This window comes from Vanacampus margaritifer, chromosome 7, assembly GCF_051991255.1.
Source record: "Vanacampus margaritifer isolate UIUO_Vmar chromosome 7, RoL_Vmar_1.0, whole genome shotgun sequence".
NCBI classification, from domain to species: Eukaryota; Metazoa; Chordata; class Actinopteri; order Syngnathiformes; family Syngnathidae; genus Vanacampus; species Vanacampus margaritifer.
The window spans coordinates 11,654,390-11,666,792 of record NC_135438.1 but is presented as its reverse complement, the minus strand read 5'-3'; the positions used below and the strand labels follow the sequence as shown (position 1 = coordinate 11,666,792).

At 41.0% G+C, this 12,403-nt stretch overlaps 1 protein-coding gene across 3 annotated transcripts in view; it reads right to left on the bottom strand.

Annotated features, from left to right (window-relative positions):
- pcdh7a (protocadherin 7a) overlaps nt 1-12,403 on the bottom strand; it is a 59,238-nt gene that overhangs the window by 20,100 nt on the left and 26,735 nt on the right. The gene's annotated exons all lie outside the window — the stretch shown is intronic.

Here is a 12,403-nt window from a genome sequence, read left to right as displayed (position 1 = left end):
GACCTCTGTGTGATTGAGTGCATTCACTGGCTTTGTTGTGAGTTTCAGGCTTGTTCATGAAACGTTCATACATGAATGTTTTGAAGCCGTTTGCCGCTTTGGTTCAAGTTATGCATCAAAGACTTCAAAGAAGGAGACGGAGTGAATTATGCTGACAGGAAGCATTTCACAATAAACCACGCGAACGGTGCAAATGTGTTAACAATTCATTTGAAGGTGATATATTTACACTGCTAATTTAAATATAGACGTGCGTCTGTGTGTATACGTGTGCGCGTGTGTCTGTACAGTGAGTGACGTGGAATGCGTATCCCCTCGAGGCTTGGCAGCAAAGAACAGATGCGTTGTTTACTGAGCGTAAGCGCGAGGTCAAGCGGACAGGTAGAGACACGGGTCAGGAGATGAAGACAAACGTCGGTTAAATGAGGGAAAGTGCACAAAACGTTAACATTAAATCGTAGGCTGCACTTTATGCATTATATGATATATGACTATGCATTAATAGAACCTTTTCCAAAGACTGTTTTTGATAGTGAATTCCTACAATCGTATGTGTGTCGGACGTCATGACATGAATACTAACGTACAAATAATAATTAGATAACTAGCTAACTGATTAACTGAAATACATTTTTGTATTAACACAAAAAACACACACAAGCACCATGCTTGTAGTATGTGTGCAAGATGATCTAAGATTTGTTTTATTTGCCAGTTTTTGACAATTCATCAATGCATGTATTTAAATTATTTAATCTAGGAAGGTGTGAGAGGTGGATATCATTTATGTAGTGATGAGCGAGTGCTGATACCCGCCCTTATTTCAAATGCTAGCAAAATCGGACGATATTACCCTTTATGGGCCGTTTTATGATCAGGAGCGAGAAATCACAATTTAAAATAGAAAATTGCAATTAATTTCAAGCAATTTTGAGAAAAAATGCTATATTGGAATATATGAGTCTTTCTTTAAAATTATATGTCGTTGCTTTATTTGAGGGGGACATTTTATGTATCTATAGTGCTAGTGGTATCAGTACTGTTTATTTTTAAAATTTTCAATGTTCATTCATTTTTTAAAAATATTATTGATTTCAATAATATGCAAGAAAATATGTTCTATCACATCGATATATATGTTTTTATTTAATTGTAGGTTTAGTAATTGCTAATTATACTATATATGTCATGCCGTGCTTTACAGGAGGCTAACATGTTTTGCCGCCATCATTCTGCAACAGTTACCAGAAAGAGAAGAACTTCGCCAAAGTAGTAATTGGCTTGCGAAGTGTGGTCTCTCTGAGGCACCGAAACATGGAGATCAAACTTATGTTTTTGTGTTCTACTAATTCACCACTAGATGGCAGTAAATTCAACACACTGTCACTTTATGGAAACATGCTATATTGGGATATATAGTTTATTTATTTAAAAATGTCATTTTTTTCTCCAGAAAATAAATAAATAAAAATACATTTTAAAAAAGTCTATTTTTTTGGGGGGGGGGGTATCAAAAGTACTAGTGGTATCAGTACTTGTTATCGGTTACTACTCAAGAGTTGAGCACTCGTACTCAGTATCAGTTTGAATAAAAAAAGTGGTATCGAACATCCCTACTTCCCTACTGATAGGAAAAACAGTTGTGAAGTAGGGCTACCTTTGTAAGTGCTGACATGTTTTTTATTGTTTTTTTTATTTTAATAAAGGCTATATAAATTTCTTGCAATGTTTGACAAAGTGGGAGCATGTCCAGATTTATTCTAGGACACATTCTCGGTACCACTCACCTGCAAAACATTTTCATGTACGGTAATTCTGCTTAAAAACAATGATTGAAACATAGTAAAACAAAAAAAATAGTTCTTGTGAGTCTGTATTGTTTAGTGGGGCTGCCAGAATGTGACCGGTGGTCTTTCTGGCTAGACTCTTGTGGTATTTGCAGAATGCAGAAGATAACTTGGAGCAAGTTGAAACAGCTGGTGGGAGGAAGGACGATGCGAAACAAACAGCAACTGTCTGCTGGCGCGTTGATGAGCCAAGGCGCCTTGTTGCCACAACACACATTCGGCCGCCATGCGAATAGTGGAAAGACACACACATATTAGGCACACTTATTTTCAGGGGTGTGCGCCGTGCACGCAGGCACACGTTTATATGCAGTTTGTTGCAGTGGGACCACCTCTGCAGCTCCACAAATCGTCCCTTTTTCACGCTGCTGCACTCCTATCCAAATTTCTCCTGTCTCCTCCGCATGCACATATTCTTTCTCTCCCTCTCTCTCTGCAGACCTCTTTCGCTTCTCTCCTCTCTCCGTCTGCCTCCCTCCATTGCTCCCTCTAGGAGCAGGTGATGTAGAAGGGTGCTCAGCAGTATCTGACTATCAGGCCTGACTCTGTGAGAGGAATGATAATCACCATGCTGCACTGCAGAGAGAGGAAGAAGAGGGGCAGCTAAGGAGAGGCAGAGAGGGTTGGGAGGGAGGAAGAGGGGAGGGGAGGGGGGGGGGAGTGCGGCACAACTACAGAAAGACTCAATAAAGACTTAAAGAAAGAAATGAAGAACCGCGTTAGCTACTTATACCAACGCGGTGGCATGGTCCCTTGTTCCGCACACACGCACGCACGCACACACACGTTAGCTTGTCGTACAGCAGCCCCGCGGTATGAGCGAGAGCCTTAGCCTTGTGTCTTGAGTGCCAGAGAACATTAACTGCAGCAGCGAGGTCATCTGATCGCCCTGATGCAGTCTCTCTCTCTCTCTCTCTGCTGCAGCAGTGCGGGCCCCTCATGTGGGCACCGCTGGTACTACCCATCTCTCTGATCTACACCATTGCAGTGCAGTGCACAAAGTCTAAGACCGTAGATCACTTCCTCTTGCTGGGAGCAATTAAAGCTGAGCTAGTGTCCACTTAACTCACGATAATTGCCAGAGCTAGTTACTGTACAAATGTGTGTGTGTGTGTGTGTGTGTGTGAGGAGAGTGATCACTTCTGGCCTACCGCATTGCTATTCACCACAGCTTTGTTACCAACAAGCTGTCCATTTTGGCATTGGTCAAACTTGCCTACTCCCAGCCTCCATCTGGGCTTGCGCACAGAATAAACAGTGAAAAATCACTGACTCTGACTCGTAGGCTTTTGAAATGTTTATCCCTTTGTGCAGGCTGGGCCATGTATAGGGGGTTGAAAACAAAACAGCAACAAAAGCTTATAGAGTCTGATGTGAGGCCAGGCTTACCGGACAAATGCCCATGACTCAGATTAGCTCCTTTTGTTGAAGTGTTTTTGTTTTTTTTCTGTGCGCGGCTCACTCGTGATGCTCGTGGCTTTCCACGGCTCATCCCTATAACAGTCATTCTCTTATAAATATCCATGACAACGAGCATTGTGGGAAAAAGACGCCAACAGGATGGTGGCGCACAAGGGAGCCTGTGTGTGCGTGTGCGTGCGACCGGCGTCCATACATATGTATGACCGCTCTCTGGTTGTGTGGACCATTAGACTCTAATTGTGTGCGCGTTAGGAGCACTGCTAATGTCCATTAAGGTTTGACCAGAGGAGGGTGGACAATGGCATCGCTGTGAGGAGGCAGTGAATGGTAGAGTAAGAGCGAGGATGAGGATGTAGTCACTCATGCACACACGTGCACCCTGTTGAGAGTAATTAGGAGTGCTGCTGTGAACAATAGACAGTCAATAAAGGACATCAGATATCTGACTGCAAGGTCTCTTCTCCACTTCCAAAATGCACACTTCCTATTTCCTGGCGTCACGTCCACTCTCGCTTTCCATATGCCGCCACTTTTATCTCTGACAAGTCACACTTGTCTTTTTCGCATTGTGTCGCTTATCATATCTGGCCACGTCTTTGCCTTGCATCTCTTGCTGGCCTCTCTCTCTCTCTCTCTCTCTCTCTCTCTCTTTCTCCCCCACATCAAGTCGTCGTGTTGTGATGCTGAAGAGTGAGGCGGCGGCGCACCGCAACAAACTGAAATCCATCCCGCCGGTTTAGAATCAGCGTCACTCACGCTACAAGGTTAAACAGAGCTTGGCCTAATGTGCTGTCAGAGAGGAGCGAATGCAGCGTTGGCCTTGGCACCACAAAGACCACACACTTCAATTCATAAATGCGCACACGGATTCTGCGCAACCTCCAAATTTAAACACCATAAATGTCATACCATCAACCCTTGGCCCAACAGATTTGTCATCACCATGTCAATGAAACATTTACTCGGCTAAATGTTCTAAAGGGAAACAAAAAAAGCTTGTTTTTGTGCTCTTTTTGAAATGCCCTAAGATGCCATAAGACACTGCCAAAGCCCTGCATTCACTGCCAGCCCAGTTAAAATGGATTTTTCACGTCTATAGCCGTCAATGGCACTGAATGAAATAAGTAGTGAAGTCATCAAGGAAGTACAGTGTACATAAGAAGTCTACATAGCCTGCCCTGTTCAAATTCCAGTTTAAACAAATTGGCCCGATATCAATAATTTCAAAACCTCTTCTACCTTCATTGTGAGTTATAACCTGTTCAACCTAACTGAAAAAGGAAAAAAAAATCTTCAAGAGCTGAAGAAATAAAACAACTGTGATTATATGGTTCCACAAGTGTGCAGAACCATTTTATAAATGGCAATGGAGTTGTGTTCAGAATTAACTACTCACATTCAAACACATGGTAGAGTCAAGTATGCATCTGTCACCATTTTTTACATTTTTGTGGCCACATCTTACAGCACAAGCAGTAGTCAGCAGTGAGCTTTCACAGCAAATTAAAAAATACTAAATGGCAAAGTTTTGTAAAACAGTCAAATCTAATTCATATCTTTATTGTTGTAAATGCTAAGGTACTCCAAAAAAAGTTACTTTATTCATTATATATTTAAAAAATAAGTTTAGATTGTTTTTGCGCAAATATCGGAATTGACATCAGCCTCAAAAATCCATATCAGTCGCGCACTATCAAAATAGGCAATTGCAAATTTTTGGGGATTACTTTGCGTGCTTCCCACTCTCCAATACAGTGGTCCGTTTTCTTTCTGCCCTCTTTCTCCTCATGAATAAAAACTGTTTACTTACTGGGTCTAACAGCCACATGCTAATGCTACGTTCACACCAAAGGGAGTTTGATTACAGGTAGGGTTGCCAACTCCCTGAAAAACTCGCTTGGTAGATATTTTCTCGCAATTTCTCGACCCATTTGTTTTGCTTCCCAATCCTTTTGCTATTTTTCGGCCTTTTTCGTAGTATTACTTCTACCGCGGGTCGGATTGCGGTCTTCTGCTATGTACTTCCGCCAAGCAACATTACATCGACCAATAAGATGTCATACTTTTGAACGTTACCGTAAATTGTCACATAAAGGACACTGTTATTCATTAATTCCATTGACATTTTACGGATATTTTTGATTCTCACGATATTACGGGACAAAGCGCGTACCTTGACAAGTCAATACGGGACTCGTACATACATTTCTAAATACGGAACGATTCCGTATTTCAAGGGGATGGTTGGCAACCCTAATCACAGGATACAACAAACGTAACTTCATCCCTGCCAAGCCACAACAGAGAGGAGGAGGGGCTCATCCTCCTCTGAAATCAAAATAAAAAAATACAAAGTAAAATTTTTTTAAAAAGTATGAACATTGCTAGTCAATCAGGTGGCCAGTGGTTTTGCCTAAAACTTTGGGTAATGCTAAATGCTATCTTGGCTGAACAATTGAACAACAGTAAACAAGTAAATAAACTTAGCATTTCCCCCCCAACATTATTTCTCCATTCTTACTTCACAGAATTGTGTGAAATATTTTTTTCTTTTTTTTTACGACACTGCGTGCATGACTTGGTAAGCACATTCTATATACTTCAATTCACTTTTTGGTCTGACATTAGCATAAGCGGTAGCCATTGTTGTTATGTCTCATTTTAAATGACACAAACAATGTAGCATGGTACTGTTTTGAAATAGAAAACTAACAGCCCAAACAAAGAGAGTAGAGCTGAACTGGTACCAGCAAGCGAACTTTGGAATATGTGGCTGATTGGTTAAAAATGGACCATGGGCCGCAATTGGCCCAAGGGCTAGACTTTGGACACCAGTGACTTAAGTGAAGCCCTCTCTGCCCTTTTGTGATGGACAGAGTGGCACACAAATGGCCTCGGGGGCACATCAGCCAACGTCTTGACAATAGTCTCAGTGTGTGTGAGTGACACTGAGTGGCTTGGGGGACACAGAGAGGGCGTTATACTGGCGAGACAAAACACACACACACATAAACATGAGTGTGCACGGTTAAGGACAGTGCACTCTTTCTCTTTCACTGCACAATTTCTCATTCGCTCTCTCCCTGACGCAGAGCGACTCAATCATTCTCACACTCTGACTCCTTTGACGCAGAGGAAGAATGGAACACAAGAGCACCCTCACTCTTCTTTCCATATGTGTGTGTGTGTGTGTGTGTGTGTAGTTTGCATAATTAATACGGCTTTCAATTTCTTTGAGCTATGAAATATGCTTTTGGTATGCAAACAGACTTCTTGCATCCGCGTGTGCGCATTGCTGTGTGTTGATGTGTACGGCGGTTCGCGTGCGTGTGCCATTCGATACACCAGAGACAGATAGCGCGCAGCCGGGCCATCGAACGGAGGAGGAAGAAGGAAAAGAGGCGAGTTAATGAGAAGGCAGGGGAGGATTCAGCCCATTCCCATCAATAACCTTACATCACACTTTGCTACTTTGGCAGAAGTTTCGCAATTGCCTTTGAAAATTACAGTTGGCCATTAAGAAATTACGTCTGTTGTCGCATCCGACACTGAGCTGAGCCTTTCGCCGAGGACTTGGACTGATTAATATGCGACTTCTGGTATTAAAAGATAATGTTTAAGAATGCTAATTATTCCACATCCGCCATAGTGAGATAGTTATGCTGTGGCTGATGGTAATGTTTGTTGCATACTGAACATATAGGTTTACACCAAAAACTAATTACCTATTCTTATTACTCACTCTTGCTTTACAATAATCTACAATATGTCTGTTTTGCTCAGCGGTATGAATTAGCAATTTCCTAGCAGTTAATTCGCATGTACAAATTATTCTAACGTCTGTAACTGATAAGTAGGGGAATAATTGACGGGTGTGACCTCAGCAAAGATGAGGGAGCAAAGGAATATTTCTGTTGAAAGAGCAAAGGGAATTTTAAGATTAGGCGTTGGGTCAAATCAGTGAGTCTGTGTGTGTGTGTGGCTCTGCGTGTGGAGTGACTGGGCGTGAGTTGTAGCTGATGTGCATTCTGTTTCTGGGGGTTGTAATAAAGTGACTGAAATGAATCAGTGGCTGCATCATCCTTAACACCATACAAGGGCATTACATTATTTTATGTCAACTGGAATTACATTAGTTAGAGTGCAGCCCTCTGCCAAGGCCAAACACGTCTCTAATTAGGGCTAAATAGTACACATTATCGTTGTACACCTATCTCCTGTGTCTTACTGTAGTTATTCAGTATGATGAATGAAAGGAAATGGAATGTTGATATCAGAACGTTAACATTTTTTTTTTTTTATCCTGGCTCGAGACCAAAATCTAATGGGTTCTTCCTTGGTACATTCCTCAACCTTCCTCAAAGTTTTATGAAAATCAGTTCTATAGTTTTTGCATAATTATGCTAACAAAATGAAAATTAAAATGAAATTGGCACTCAGTAGAATGTAGAAAAGCCAAAGCCTAATTTGGATCAGCACCAAGACGTACACCTTCATAGATGCCCACATCCTGAATATTTTAACCACATAAAAGATTATATCTCCATATTTTGTGCTTAAAAATGTTAATTGGTTTTTGGATAAAGAGAAATAAAAACATTGGACACATACTTTTCAACAGGAAGGCAAGCAAATGAAGTAAGGTCTTGTTTGCTATTTTGTTTGTAAAATCACCTTTTCAAAATGTGACATTCATACTTTTCATCTTAATGGTGTCATTAAGAATTAGGCAGTTTTGACTGGAAATGTATAAGAATGATGAAAACAGCAATGTCTCCCATTGAAAACAGTCAAGAAAATAAAACTGTATGTACACTCAATTTTAGCTCATTTTCTGGAAGCCCGTTTCGAAGATATGTGTAAAAAAAAAAAAAAGAACAATGACCACATAAACTATTTTAAGAGCATAGTAACATGCAATCTGACAATGATTTTCCCAATTAATCAATGGGGTATATGCCACGGAGGAGGCGGGACTTCCGACTGTCACAAACCAGCGCTGTTTCCGGTTGCTGTTTGCAACGTGTGCTCCGCGTCACGGTACTTGCTCTTCCGCCTTTGTGCCCCACGGTTCCCGCGATGGGTGCGAGCGTGTAGTGTGTCTCTCCGAAGCATTTCAGAGATGCCCTGCGTGCTCGCGCCCATCGGGGGGTCTGCGCGGTTGCGGGGCGCAGGGGTAGAGGTGCGAGTGTTGGGACGCGGCCTGTGTGTCACAGCAGTGGCCGGAAACGGCGTGAGTGTGTGACTTACGGAAGTCGGAAGTCCGTGGTATCTACCCCATTGGTTGATAAACTGTTCTGAGCACCCATAGTGGTTGCCTGCATAGTTAGATTTCAGAGGTACCTGGATTAGACTGTCAATACAGCAGAACACACAGTGTTAAACAAGCAACTTGGGAAAAGTAGTGAGCTGAGATCCAAGTTAAAGTACATTAAACTCTGACGCTTCACTGCTCTTAAGCTACCCGTCAGAGAAACACGATTAAGATAAGCAACAATAAACTGTGAAAGAGATTTATTTATTTATGTGTTTATTTTATTTATTTGTTTACATCAAACTGCCTTAATAACCAAAATAACCCACAAAAATTATGTTTCTATGTAAAATAATTGTTATACTCTTGGCTTGATCTGCTTCTCATGTTTGCTGTATGTTGCTAGCTAGTGCTATGTTAGCTGTTGACTGAGTTTTGATGACTACCAATAGTTTAGCTGGCAATTGTGTTAACTTTTGGAAACACTTGAATGCGTGTCCTAAATTTGTGTTTGACTTGTCTTGGATGTTAAAAGCTTTCTTTTAGGATTGTATATTAAACACCGGAAAGTATAAATGTTTGGTAAGGACTGAATAATTAGCCTCACTTTGTTAACTCTCTCAATACATATGACTTATCAATACGTCATAGTCGCTGCGTACACATGACGTATAAATACGTCATAAGCTTTTTTTTTTTAAATGCACAAGAGTACAGGAGGGTCTGGCGCAGCTTCTGACGGAAGTTATTGAAACAAAACGGCCAGTAGGTGGCAGCAAGTATAAGATCAGCCAGTATCACGCAAGGACTTGTTGCAGAAGAAGAGAAACAGGAAGTGTATATTTGAACTGGGAGTGTCCTCTGTCACTACTGCGGGTTGTAGAGCAGCGGGGAAGAAGCAGAAAATAAGCGATCGGCAGAACAAAACAATCCGGTAAAACGGCTGGTATGAACTGAAGGGGGGTTGCTCCAATGAAAATGGCTGGTATTCAATGAGTTAACATATGACTACGGGGATTCCACACATTCTGCCACTGTCTCCAGTTGCTCACTCAACCATCCTTCGTTATAAGACAGTTCAAGTTAATCTTTTTGAACACCGTCTAAGGTGGATATTTATGTGATGTTAAATGGAAGATATGAATTCAAAGTTTAGAACTGCCTGAGGAAAGCTGCAGTTTCTGTGGCTGCTAAAGTTATTTGATCACAAAAAGAGCTTCACGTTACCGCTTCACAACTGAGAAACATAGTTAAACAAGTAACATGAGAAACATTGCTCAACACTGAGAAAACAGCATGTCTGATATAGCAATTGCAGGCAAAAAGATGTCCGATTATTTACTAGTTATTTGTAATTTATACAGTGTTTGGCACAGCAACAGCCGGTTGCCTGCTGCGTCTGCCCCACAAACACAGCATGATAACCACAACAGCAGGACTTTATTGTGCAGCAAATACAGCTAATCAAAAATATGGATGATTATGATGACCCAAGTTTTAAAAACATCACCACCAGTTGCAAACAAATATATTTGGGTTAATACATTGACTAGAATGTAACACCATGGACCAATACATTGATTTGGGTGAGGTGAGATCTTGTTGGATTGGAGAAAATAATCCTTCAGCACAACAAAGACAGATATTTTATGAGGACGAAAAATGGAGAAAGCATTCATTGTTTACTTTTATTAGCCCTCCCAATCATTCGTTACGAGTCTTTGTGCTGCATCCTATTCATAATCTGACTTGTGGAGCTTTCAAATTGTAGAAGCGACTCACTCCGTGATATTGGAAATTGGAAATTGATTTTCTGCGCAAGATGTGATGCTGTGAAAGAAAATCACCGGGCTGCTGCGTGTTGGCTGCATTTAGAGCAACAATTTAATTGGAAGCGAATCCCTGCTTGCTATCAGTCACTGTTGCCACTGGAGACTTTTCATTTTAGATACCTATTTTAGTTTAGCGTGTGGTAATGCTATTTATAAACATTATTTAGAATATAGGGCAAAAGTTTAATGGAGAGAGTTATTATGATTTACATTTTTGGGTATGCACCAACATACTGACACTTCTGTCGTCATGTGATTCACATACATATTGTTAAACTATCTCTACATACTTCCCCCATAGGCAAGTGCTCCATCCATGTGCAGGGTCTTGCAAACTAGAGTCGCACTTGCCTTGAGGCTCTCACACATGGCTCATATAAAGGAAGTAAGCCGTAGTCTTCCCAGGCTGAACTGTCCAAGCAAAACATTGCACTGCATTTGTATCCAAGTTGTCTAAAATAATTGTGTGAACAGTCGTTATGTTGGCGGCTACACAACGCAGTGCTATTGAGTGCAGAGGAGTGATTGCAGAAAGGCCCAAGGCTGCTCATATAGCAGCAAATATGTCATTGTTTCAGTGTGGAATGAAGTAAATGCTTCCCTGGATCATGTCAGTTTTGAACTGCCCATAATACTGAGCTAACACATAATTCTCAACCTTGCGCTGAATTCAGAAAAATTGCATAGTATTGCGTTTACACAAACGCTATATTACATAGTATAAATTGTCATGCGTACGTACATACAGTGCATTATATATTTGTTACGCTCCACTATATTGTAAATCAATAAACTTATTTGTCAGGATCACTCTAAATTACTGCCCTTTGATAATTTGATGTGAATGTTTTTGATGTGGGCAAGGAGAGCCAAGTTCAGCTATTTATTCAACGGGACAAATAATCAAACTGTCAAGAAGGCAAAGTTTGGTGGAGGACTCAGTCGCAGGGAAGCAGGCGAAGGTGATGTACAAAAAAGGACTTTAATTACTACAAAACAAAAGCGAACTCCAAATGGCAAGAGAAAACAAAATTTGGGGAGGACAACAAGGCAAAAACTGGTAGCATGAAGGGAGGGAAATGACAATGAACCGACCCAGACAGAGGGGAGACAGGAGACTAAACGCACACACGCTAATGACACAACAAGACACACCTGGGGCAAGACGCAAGTGGCTGAGGGCACTGATTGGTTGACACGAGGAAGGGCGGGATTACACTTAACAAGACCAAGGGAGACACACAAGGAAAAACAAACACAACAACAACAAACGTCACTTAATAGGCAATCCACCTTAAAGGCAAAAAATGAACACATGAATATTACAGTATGCACAGTAAGTAAAAAAAAAAAAGTTATTTCTTTACATTTTCTTTTAATGTCTGTTGTATGTACTCAACTCTTGAGTAGTCACCGATACATAGTACTGATACCATTAGTAATTTTGGCACATTAAAGATAATTTTAAAGACAGACCTATATATCTCTATATAGCATTTTTCCGTAACGCAACACTAAAAAAACGTTTCAAGCTCCCAAATATTTTCATAACTCTTGTGATGAAACATCAACTTACAACTAGTTGAATGGTACCTTTGTCATGGCCTGATGGGGGTCTGTATCGTTTTTACTGGCACAAAGTAACTGAGGAGGGTGGCAGGGACCCTGCCACACAAAAAACTACAAATGTACTGACTGTTTTACGGCATGCGTCACTCCTCCCTTTCCCCATTCGTTATAGACGGAAGTCGATTCGAACGTCTACTTGTAATTACTGCTGTCAAGGCACAAGCTGCAAAACAATCAAAGAAATGAAAAGATTTTGTCTCTTCAGGTTCAATTTCAGACTTTTCAAGACCTTTTTAAGACCCTTAATACATATTACACAACCATAATGTGTAGTGGTGTTGTAGGGCATGATCTCCAGTGGACTTTTGTTGTATTTTAACGATAGATTGCGACAATTTTGACCCAAGGCTGTGTTGCGTTCTCAATAATTGGCTTCTCGTTTGTTTCGGCTACGTTATTTAATCTGAATGACAAATGAC